Consider the following 12,439-nt stretch of genomic DNA (forward strand, 5'->3'; position numbering starts at 1 on the left):
TGTATATATAAATACACACACATGCATGTATATATTTAAGAAGAATGTGTTATGTTTATATATTAAATATATTTATATATAATATAAAAATATAAGAATATAAATATATAAATGTATATACATGTAAATATTTTCTAAATATATAATTTATGTGTGTGTATTTATATATACATAATAAATATACCCTGTACACATACATATATTATGTAAACAAAACTTTTATTTTGGATGTGATTAATCGTGATTAATCATTTGACAGCCCTAGCAAAAATACATAGTTTGGAGAGATTTCTTAGAATGTTGTTTGCCTGTACGTATTAAAAGTTTGAGTTTGATGTGTTGTACTAATGATAGCTGCAGAACTGCATCACTGGAAACAGGGCTGATACTGACGGTTAAAGAGAACATAGACTCTTTTGTTCTGCTCTGGGTCTCAAAATCAGGGCCAAAACCTTTGGGGGAGAGAGGGCAGCATGTCCTCTGGCTCTTCTGGATGAAGTACAGTTTTATCTGTTACCTGTCTCTCAAAAACTCCAAACTGCTTGGCAGAAATCCAGTTAGCACTCCTAAGGCATAAGAGGTAGCAGAGGGCTGACCTAATCACCGTGGAGATGCTGTCTAACAGATGGCATTATGGGATGTGGGGAGAGCTGGGGATTTGTCAGTGTGCTGTTTGTTTGCTCCTGGCTGATTCCAAAGGTGTTACTTTCAGGAAGCTGATGATCTTTGAGTGGTAGAGAGAGAGAGAGAGAGAGAGAGAGAGAGAAAGAGACAGACAGAGAGAGAGAGTCAGACAGACAGACAGACAGACAGAGAGAGAAGAACTATTAATGCTGGAGTATAAAGCATAAAACCCCAGAAATCTATTGGATTGGATCTGGGGTATTAATGAGTATGGACTTATGAGTTAAGTTCAGCTGGCGGATCAGACAACGAAACAATGGTTTAAAATTTAAACTCTGGGTTTAGATGTTCTGGGTTGTTCACCCTGTTTTAAAGATCAACCTAGGCCAAATTTACACTGTAAAGCCTGGTTCTTAGATTGAATATTTTATATTCATATTAAAGTTTTAGGATGCTTTCATATATAGTGCATTTTATAGTCTGCATCACACATCTATTCTTCCCTATTGTGACGTATATCCAAGTGAAGTGGCTTCTCGAACAAGAAAAAAAAAGTTGGACAGACTGTATGTGCCTTTTTGTTTGCCATGGAAGGAAGAAAGATTTGGAACTGTAAATGATGATTAAGTGATGCCAGTTTAAAATTGTTGGGTGAACTATAAAAAAATGTTTGGTATCTATTAGTTGCAATTTTCATTTCCTGAATATTCATTTATCCATTCCATTTAATTTTCTGAGTATGCGTATGCTATAAGTCTTTGAAGAACCCCTAAATTTGTGCTAGGCCTTGTTTTTCCATTCATAAATTACCAAACTGGTTCTCTCTCATTAACAAAACTTCTGCAAAGGTCTTACTGGAATCTCAAAACTGCATCAGGACGTTTTTCAAATTGACAAAACATACAGATATCAAACTCAGTCTGATTAATTCAAACATTAAGTATCATCTATCCCTTTTTACAAAGGTTTGTTTGAACTAAGAATGTTCCTTCAGGCTGTAGGTATGCTGGATACCAAATATTTCCATAACTTGCTTGTTACATGCTTTTATTCTTTTCTCCTTAAGCTTTAACCCTCATCCTATTCCAAACTGTATGTGTCTGTATGTTAGAATAATTTAAGTGTTTTGTGAAGTTAATAAAGTCTTGTTTGTATCTATTCTATGATGGATGGATGTAAATAAATGGACAGTTTACTCTCTTATAAGGCCACAGGAAAGGAGTTGTGAATGGCACTGAAGCAATGCAACTGACTCTTAAAATCAACTGACAATGACTTCATTTAATATATTATCTGCTCAGACAGCATTTCAGATGCAGCTCATGTCCTTGTTCTTAGAAACATGCTAAAAGGGTCAATGAATGACAAATACAAGAATGACTGGTCATGTAACAACAGCAAGAAACATTCATGAAAAAGAGAATAATCAGATATGAGTATTTAGACATAGCAGGTCAAATGCCAAAGATATCAGATACATATCGGATTTAGAACCACGTCTGAAAACGGTCCAAATTGGAGGCAAAAAATAAATAAATAAATAATTAAAAATACAATTTCATGTCTCCTATGTAACAATATCCATGTAAGATATTGGTGAGAGGAAATAAAATCTTATCAAAAAAATAAAAAAAAAGAAAAAAAAAGATGAAGAAAAAATGGGGGAAAAAAGAGGGGAAAAAAAAAAAAGGTGGAAGGGGGGGGGGGAAACAAAAAAAAAATAAGAAAAAAAAAAAAAAACAGATAAAATAAACTAAAAAAGAAAGAAAGAAAGAAAGAAAGAAAGAAAGAAGTGCAGTGTTTCACTTCTTTAGCTTGTGTACTATTTCCGCTGGAGCTTGTTAAAAAAATTATATATGATAAATTGTTTGCAATATTTCCTCATTTATAAATAAGTACAAGCTTCTGCTAAATCAATAAATGTAAATTAGTGCTGGTCTATATCATCAATAATCATAGCCATGCTGTTGACCAAATATCAACCAATTTGTGGGAAAGTTCACTGAGTTAAAAACCCTTGAAGTGGCACCTACTACATGTATCATCCAAAACTCATAACATCTTTTCAACATGGCAGTGTTCACTCTCGATCATCTGCCACATTAGCATCCATGTATATATCTGCTATTTTCTTTGCCTGACTCCATTAGCGATGGCTGTATATCTTTGACTCCTTATTGACTTTCTTTCATCTTCTGGAAGAAACTCTATAGCTGTAGATTACAGACTGACCCCAAGGCTCCATGCTCAAGAAGAGAGAGAGAAACTCATGCCAGCTGAAGGTATAAGACACACACACACACACACACACACACACACACATAAAAGCCTACGACAGAAAATGCTGTCATGTTTCTTATAGTCTGAAAGTGTCTAAAGCACTCAGCCAAGCACATGTTTCCTCACCCACTCAACACCGCCTCTTTTTTTCTCTCTCTCTCTCTCTCTCTCTCTCTCTCTCTCTCTCTCTCTCACACACACACACACACACACACACACACTCAATTATACGAGTAAGTCTGTGCTCTCTGGCGATGACTGGTATATTGGCTTATCACTGCTGATTGACGCAGCTCTCATTCCTTCTTTCTATCTCCTTATATTCCAGCACATTCAAACTGACTTATTGTCCTTCCTTTGAAAGACAAGCCTCCTCTTAACATCTGTTTCACAGCAAGCATCGCAGGTGAGCTAAATCCATGTCTTCACCATCATTAAGAAAACACACACCCTGCAGAGACCGACTGGAGGGAGGATTTACACCATAGGATCATTTTCTGTGTCTGAATGCAAAAACGTGAAGTGTATGTGAGGTTTTACCTCTAATTTGGCATTACCTGGGCTCCATGTCCAGACACCTGATACCACACGCAGCTCGGCTGGGCAGGTAGGAAAGGAAGTGGAATGGATCAATTAACTTGTTAAAGATTGCAGATAATGAAAATATGGAGAAAAAATATATATTCTTGGCCATTAATTTTTAATGAGAAGAAAGCCCATGGATGCAAAAAGACCCAAAAGACACAAATGTAGAAATAGTACACTGGATAAATAATTGAATGAGTATCATCATTGATTTGTCGGTCTTATTTATTTTTTATTCCCTTCAACTCTTTTTTTTTAAAGGCTAGTATCTAAAACATTAGATCTGAAGGTCATAGTTGTGCATCATGCATTTGCATTGTTATGTTTTATCTATGTAATACAAGCTGTCAACAGTCTTAAAGGAATAGTTTAAGTCTGTTGACAGCTTGATCATTTACTCAATCTCATGCCATTCCAAACATGTATTTATGCAGAACACACACATACAAAAAATTATATTTTGAAAAATTAATCTTTTTTTTTTTTTTTCATCCATATATCAAAGTCAGTGGTGTCTAAAACAACACAGAACCACACTGATTATCATTTTATGGACAACAGCAGTTCTTCAGAATATTTTATTTTGGGTTTTAAAGCCTAATTGCAAATTGGCAGAAGTAAAAATCTACAGTTCGGCTATAAACAAACTACACTACAGTAATTTTTTTGAAAAATAAATGTTTCAAGGAGGATTTTTTTTTTTTTTTTTTTTTTTTTTTTTTTTTTTTTTTTTTGCAGTAATGCAATGAAAGAACCATTCTGGGTCTCCCAATTAATCTTTCAGTAAACAGTTCTTAAAAGAAACATTTTTTCATAGCTTGAATAACTAATAAGAATAACTTATCTGAATAACTAAAGAACCTTTTTTCTAGACCTTTTGTGGAATGGAAAGGTTATGTGAATGGTAAAGTTCTTCATGGAGCCATATATGCCAACAAAGAACCTTTATTTTTAATAGTGGGATTGAAGTGACACGGGGATGAGTCAATGAAGACAGAATTTTAATTTTTGGGTGAGCTATCTATTTAAAACTGTTGACATGAGGACTAAAAAATGCCCTATTGGTCTTGCATTTAGTATTTTAGTGCATTCTTTGGCTATTATAAGAGCATTTCTAAGTTCGCAAGCATTCTATATTGTCTAGTTATGCCTGAGACATTTTGCAGAGGTAGTTTTAAGGTTTGTGCAAGGCTTGCTGATTTACTAGTCTAGTTGTACTGGTGCTGGTATTAGATACAAACAAAATACTTCAGAAATCAGAGCACATCATTATACTATAAATGTTTGCTTTTAGATCTCCATGGGAACAGTATAGGAAATATGTCATTAGAATGCATCTGTTTTGCAGGCTTTCATTAGTTCAAGCTTAGTCTCAAACGCTAAAGGGGTTTAATAATATGCAGACCAGACGATGCTCTGCATGAAGGCGTGATGGAGACACGTTGAGACTTGCATGGAGGCGCTGAAAATGTCTGCTGCTCCGTCAAGATAACCTTTACATCAAACAGAGTAACAGCTGAAACTCCCAGAGAGCGAATTTGGTATTCAACAGAACTTAAATATTATGCAGAAACATCCTACACATTGCAAGGGGGGTGGGGGAGGATTAAATAATAATAAAGCAGGTGGAATAAAGCAGGTACCCATGTATAATTAATATCATAAAGACAGTACTTAGTTCCTACTTTAAAGTTAAGCTCACACAACCCACAACACACTTCATAACACTGCAGCCTCCCTCCAAATACAACATACAGTGCTGCTTGAATTTTCAATATTTCTGCATAAATATTACCCAAAACATCATCAGATTTTGACACAAGTCTGGAAAATAGACAAATAGAATCCAGTCAAACAAAGGATACAAAAATATATACTATAATTGAGAAAAATGATCTAGTGTTGCATATCATGAGTGGCAAAATGTGAATCTTTGCTTTCAGTATCTGGTGTTATAACTGCAGCTACAGTTAATGTTTCTTGTAACTTCTAATCAGTGCTGCACAACGGCTTGTAGGAGTTTTAGCCCATTCCTCAGTACAGAACCGCTTCAACTCGTGATGTTGGTGGATTTCCTCCTATTGCTTTAGGTCCTTCCACAAAATTTCAATTAGATTAAGGTTTGGACTTAGACTCGGCCATTCCAAAACATTAAATTTGGTCTTCTTTAACCATTCTTTGGTAGAACGATGTGTGTGCTTGGGGCCGTTGTCTTCCTGCATGACTCATTTTCTCTTGAGAATCTGTTCTCTGACAGATGTCCTGACATTTTCCTTTAGAATTTGCATAATTCAGAATTCATTGTTCAATTAATGATGGTAAGCGTCCTGGCTCAGATGCAGCAAAACAGGCCCAAACCATGATACTACCACCACCATGTTTTATAGATAGGATAAGGTTCTTAAGCTGGAATACAGTCTTTTCCTTTCTCCAAACAAGACACTCCTCATTTGAACCAAAAAGTTCTATTTTGGTCTCAAAACATTTCTCCAATAGCCCTCTGGCTTGTCCTCGTGATCTTTAGCAACTTCAGACAGGCAGCAATATTCTTTTTTTGGAGAGCAGTGGCTTTCTCTTTGCAACTCTGCCATGCAAACCATAGTTGTTCAGTGTTCTCCTGATGGTGGACTCATGAACTTTAACATTAGCCAATGTGAGAAAGGCATTTAGTTGCTTAGAAGTTACCATGGGGTCCTTTGCAACTTAACAGACTAGTACATGTCTTGCTTTTGGAGTGATCTTTGTTGGTCATCAACTCCTGGGGAGGGTAATAGTGGTATTGAACTTCATCCATTTATACACAATCTGTCTGACTGTGGATTTGTGGAGTCCAACCTCTTTAGAGATGGTTTTGTAACCTTTTCCAGTGTGATGATTAACAACAACTATTTTTCTGAGGCCCTCAGTGATTGTAAGGATTATGGACCTGGTTTGCCCCTATTTCTGTTCCAGTTTCTCCTTATTTGGTCATGTTCCTGTCCTTGTTTAGTTTGATTATGATTCTATGCACCTGTGTTTCCCCGATTATCCTTTGAATTTAAGTCTTGCCCCCTCTTCTCTCTCCTTCATCCCAGCTGGTCCCGTTTCCCTGTCCAGCAGAGAGAGAGAAAAAGACCCACGGGCTCCTCCGCCACCTGGCTCCGCCCCCCCTGCGACTTTGGAGGCGGCCATTTTCCTCCTCCATGGCTCCTCCCTCCTTCAGCTCCACCATGGGCCGTCATCATGGCTGCGGCCTGGGTCCCACCTGGCTCCCCCTGTTCCAGGTCCTCCTGTCGTCTCCCTGGCCTCCTCCCTCAATCGTCACCTCCACTGGTCAATCTTCTGCCCGTCGTCCTCCTCCCAGATATCCATCCTCCTCCTGATCCATGAGCCCTCCTCCTAAGCTTCCACCTACGCCTCCCTCTGTTTTTTGACTACGACACGCAGGCACACGCACATTAAGAGGACGGAGTGGGAGGAGGGGGTGGGGCGATATGTCAGCGATTTATGGAACCTTTTTACCTTGTTTATCCCCTTAAGTTGTCTATTTGTTCCAGTTTCTCCTTATTTGGGTCATGTTTTTCTTTGTCCCTTGTTTAGTTTTTTTTGATTATGAACCTATGCACCTGTGTTTGTCCCAAATTATCCTTTGTATTTAAGTCTCTGCCTTGCTGTGTTCATGCTTTTTTCGGAGTGTTTTTCCTTTTCGGGTCTATTTGTTTTCTAAATGGTGTTGCTCAAGATCTACCTGTTGTGGATTATTCACCATTTTTTCCTTGATTAAAGTCTGTTACACGTTTCCTCGTGCCTCCAGCAAGCTCCCTGAACAGCGTAGCGTGACAGTGATCTCCTTTGTTCATGCCATGATTCCTCTTACCACAAACATGATCAGACTTTGATAGATCCCTGTTCTTTAAAATAAAACAGAGCAGGCACTGACACCTGATTCACCTGTCATTCCACTGATTGAAAACACCAATGAACAGATGGACTCTAATTTCACCTTCAAATTAACAACTAATCCTAGAGATTCACATACTTTTGCCACTAATTTTCCTGAATAAATAAATGAAAAAGTACATGTTTTCATGTCATTTGTTTGATTGGGTTCTCTTTGTCTAATTTCGGGACTTGCGTGAAAACCTGATGATGTTTTGGGTTATATTTATGCAGAAATATAGAAACTTCTAAAGGGTTCCCACTTTCAAGCAGCACTTAATGCTCATTATCATTTACAAAGTTCCTCAAATTGACTGACAGTGAAAAGAATCAAGCTGAGTTTGGAAAGCCTTCACACTGCTTCTATAAAACAAGCTCTATAATAAGACTGGGGAAAGCTATTCTTCAATGGTAGACTTCATGATCTGAAATCTGTGCCATCTTTTCCTCATCATGAGCTGTCCACGCTGACTAATCTCTCTGGAGCAGTGGAAACAGTTACATCACGCGCCAACTCTGACACTACAAGAGCATACAAAGTCCCAAGCCTTTCACTATCTAGCTATCCTGAGCCTGTGTGAGGGTCAAAGTGGACAGCAGAAAAATGTCAAAAATGTCACATAGTCAGTTTTCACCAAAGGAAACAACTACATCTTAAATCAATTTATAAAATCTTGTCAGAATATTACAAAAGCACATAATAACTTCTACTTCTACTTCTACTCACACTTCTCAAAAGTGCAAGAGATGTTCAAAACAATCAGGCAAGTGGTAAAACATCTGCTATACGATATTTATAATGGAATCTTAGCGATGTACAGCCTATTATTCCATACCCTTCTGTTATTTATACACACATACTTTTGAAAAGTGTCTACTAGAAGCGTGCTATGCCTAATAGTAGATAAGCCGCTTAGGTTGTAATACTGTCAAACCTTGGCCTTTTTCTTTTCTACGAGCAGCCAGCAATGTACAACGGCCCATAGCTTAAGAGACAGTTGTGCCTGCCTGTTGACATAATCTATAGATCTATCGTATCTAAAAACATATTTTGGCCTACCTTATTTCAATTATCTTGACTTCTCCTTAACTTCTAACTTTATTATGTAAGTACATTTAAAATATTGCAGTCCTCTACACTTATTCTTCCCATGATTGCAAAGATAAGTTTTCAGCAGCAATTACTCCAGTCTTCAGTGTCACATGATTCTTCAGAAATTATCTTATTATGCAGATTCTGTGCTCAAGAAACATTTCTTATCAATATTGAACACAGTTGAGCCTGATTAATATTTCTCTAATAAGTTTCTATTTTCAGGATTCTTAGAAAGTTTAAAAGCCAGCATTTATTTGAAATAGTCAGTATTTTGTAAAAAATTTTTTTAATATAAAAAAACACACTTTACAGACACTTTAATCAACTTTATGCATCATTGCTGAATAAAAGTATTAACTTCTTTAAATTATTTAAACTGTAGTATATAATATATACACTTCTCATTTTGTAAAATTACACATTGTGCATACATTTACACATGAATAAGATGATAGAACAAAGATAGTGTACTTGCCTTGTCACATCAAGCCTGCTGAATATTAACCTGAAAGGTGGAGTTGGAGGGCGGCAAAGTTCTGGCTTTTTTCCTCATCAGTGCAGAAACGATTCCCGTGTCCGCCATTGAGTGAAAGGGCAGTGGAGATGAGAAGGAAGATTATGCTAAAAAAGTAAAGGAAGCCAGAGAGGAGAGATATGTTTGCCAGTTTAAAGGGTTTTTGGTACGCTTTTCATTTCTAATTACATTTAGTACTGAATTACCCCGAAGTCCCTACAGGAGGCTTGTCTTGCCCGGTGGCCCTTCAGTTCATTCTTCAGAGCCTTGAGATGTTCACACTATTACTTTACCCTCATAGGAAACTGAAGACCTGTTGCGAGTTAGGCTAGAGCCGTATTGTAAAGTTAAACAAATTCCGTTCCCCCACCAGCTTTTAACTGTGGTAGATAATAAGGAGGGATCATCAATCCGGGTGAATATACAACCATTATTTGAATGGCAATCATTGTAAACAACAATTTTGCTGCATGAAATTACACATACATTTTTTTTTCATCAACAAAGAGATATAACTGCAATTTTTTTTTTAACTATATTTCTTTTTAATATTGTTGCCCTATTTCTAATATTTATTTAAAATGTATAACTTTCTCATGGCGTTATTTACAGAATGTGTATAATTCTTTTTTCCCTCTAGTCAAGGTCAGAAGTGCTGCCATCAACCGTGTGACATCTTAAATGCCATCTCTTTGATTGTGATGCTGCCTTTGATCCTCCTCTCTGCGATCTTCTTTGAATTGTAGGATATTCACTTGTGATTAGACTGCAAACAATACAAAGTTTTATCAAGAGTGCATACAATTGATTGAAAGCGCTCAGGCAGTGTGGCGCAGACGTTGCGTATTTATAGACTCAATCATTGTGTAATTCGCAATGCTTATGCTTATTATAGCCTCTTCTAAAGATACTGCCCACCGCAAGCTGTCAGCCAAACCAAACTTCTTCATTAAGCAGATCCTATTCGTGTGGTTTCTATCACACCACTGTACATTCTAATCTTGCAATCAGTTTGTGCCCCTAGAAAATCAGTACTCATGTAGTCAGACTTTATGACTATGAGCAGTTTATGTGTGCAATGCCATCAGACGGTTAGTGAAAATGAGTGTGGTCTAGTGGGGTTGTAACTATATCCAACTGGTGAAAAAGTGCGTCAGTTTAAAAAAGCAATATAAACAAAAGATAGACCATATAATTAAAGACATGAAACAGGGCTCTTTAAGTGTGTCATCAGCATTGTATCTACGTTCATTCCTCACTTCTGTTTCTGACAATATTGAAAGTGAAATTGAACTCCAGCATGGAGTGGATGTCTCATGGCATTTCTCCCACTGCAGGAGAAATAGCCAATAGCTACTCAAGCCTCCACAGCAGGGAGATCCTCAAGTAGGTCAGACCTAAGTTTAATGAAGACCACGCCAGACAGAAAGGTGCTGAGAAAAAGACAGCAACAGTTGATATAGAAAGTCTGTATTCTCATTCTTGCCGTTTCTTTACTCTGGCATAAGGATTCAAACAAACATGTCCTTCAGCTATTTACTCAGTTCTGAAGCTACATCGTGCTTGCTCATCACAAACACACACACACTCACACACACACACACACACACACACACACACACACACACACACACAGTACTCCCCTAGATGTTACCAAAATATTGTCATGCACGTGATATTCAAACTGCACTATCTGGCCATGACGGGGAAACTTCCAATATCACCGCAAAGATCTTTGTCAGCCCCTGCCCAACACTGCGCCTCTACAAAGTCTGACCATTATGATTCTGAAGCAATTAAAATAGACCTTAGTTGTGTATGATATATTAAAGCAAGGCAAAGTTTAGGAGCGTAAATTAAATGTTTTTATTGTAATTAAAGGCCATGCATATATTGTTTAAAAATTACAGTTTAAAATAGCTAATATTGTGAAAATACCATTCTAATTACATATCCATGCCAATAGAAGACTGCCCACAGAAGGCATGGATAAATCCCACACTATTTTATTAAAAAAAAAGAATGTGTCGTCGAAAACATTATATATGAGATGTTGTACAGGTTTTTGCTACCATTTGTACCTTGGTGGACATTATTTGCTTATTACTTATTTTACTTCATTTTATTTTATTTATTTATTTTTTAATACCCTCAAATAACATAGAAAGTGTGTCAGAAAACAACGTTGTACTTTAGATTTGTCCTCACTTGGAAAAACACTTGGGAGCCAAAACATCTTTCAGTGGCTTTCTCTTGGCAACTATGCCCTTGCAAACCATAGGTGTTCAGTGTTATCCTGAGGGCTGGACTCATGAACTTTAACTTAGCCAATGTGAGAAAGGCATTTAGGTTGCTTAGAAGTTACCATGGGGTCCTTTGCAACTTAACAGACTAGTACATGTCTTGTCTTTTGGGAGTGATCTTTGTGAGTCATCCAACTCCTGGGAGGGTAATAGTGGTATTGAACTTCATCCCATTTATACACAATCTGTCTGACTGTGGATTTGTGGAGTCCAACCTCTTTAGAGATGGTTTTGTAACCTTTTCCAGTGTGATGATTAACAACAACTATTTTTCTGAGGCCCTCAATTGTAAGGATTATGGACCTGGTTTGCCCCTATTTCTGTTCCAGTTTCTCCTTATTTGGTCATGTTCCTGTCCTTGTTTAGTTTGATTATGATTCCATGCGCACCTGTGTTTCCCCGATTATCCTTTGAATTTAAGTCTTGCCCCCTCTTCTCTCTCCTTCATCCCAGCTGGTCCCGTTTCCCTGTCCAGCAGAGAGAGAAAGACCACGGGCTCCTCCGCCACCTGCTCCGCCCCCTGGACTTGGCGGCCATTCCTCCTCCATGGCTCCTCCCTCCTTCAGCTCCACCATGGGCCGTCATCATGGCTGCGGCCTGGGTCCCACCTGGCTCCCCCTGTTCCAGGTCCCTCCTGTCGTCTCCCTGGCTCCTCCCTCCATCGTCACCTCCCTGGTCTCTGCCCGTCGTCCTCCTCCCAGATATCCATCCTCCTCCTGAGCCTCCTCCTAAGCTTCCACCTACGCCTCCCTCTGTTTTTGACTACGACACGAGGACACGCATTCCGGGAGGGGGGCGATATGTCAGGATTATGGACCTTTTTACCCCTGTTTCTGTTCCAGTTTCTCCTTATTTGGTCATGTTCTTGTCCTTGTTTAGTTTGATTATGAACCTATGCACCTGTGTTTCCCAAATTATCCTTTGTATTTAAGTCTCTGCCTTTGTGTTCAGTGTTTTTCGGGTCTATTTGTTTTCTAAATGTGTTGCTCAAGCTCCTGTTGTGGATTATTCCCATTTTTTCCTTGATTAAAGTCTGTTACACGTTTCCTCGTGCCTCCAGCAAGCTCCCTGAACAGCGTAGCGTGACAGTGATCTCCTTTGTTCATGCCATGATTCTCT

The sequence above is a fragment of the Cyprinus carpio genome, chromosome A11 (assembly GCF_018340385.1).
Source record: "Cyprinus carpio isolate SPL01 chromosome A11, ASM1834038v1, whole genome shotgun sequence".
Lineage (NCBI taxonomy): Eukaryota > Metazoa > Chordata > Actinopteri > Cypriniformes > Cyprinidae > Cyprinus > Cyprinus carpio.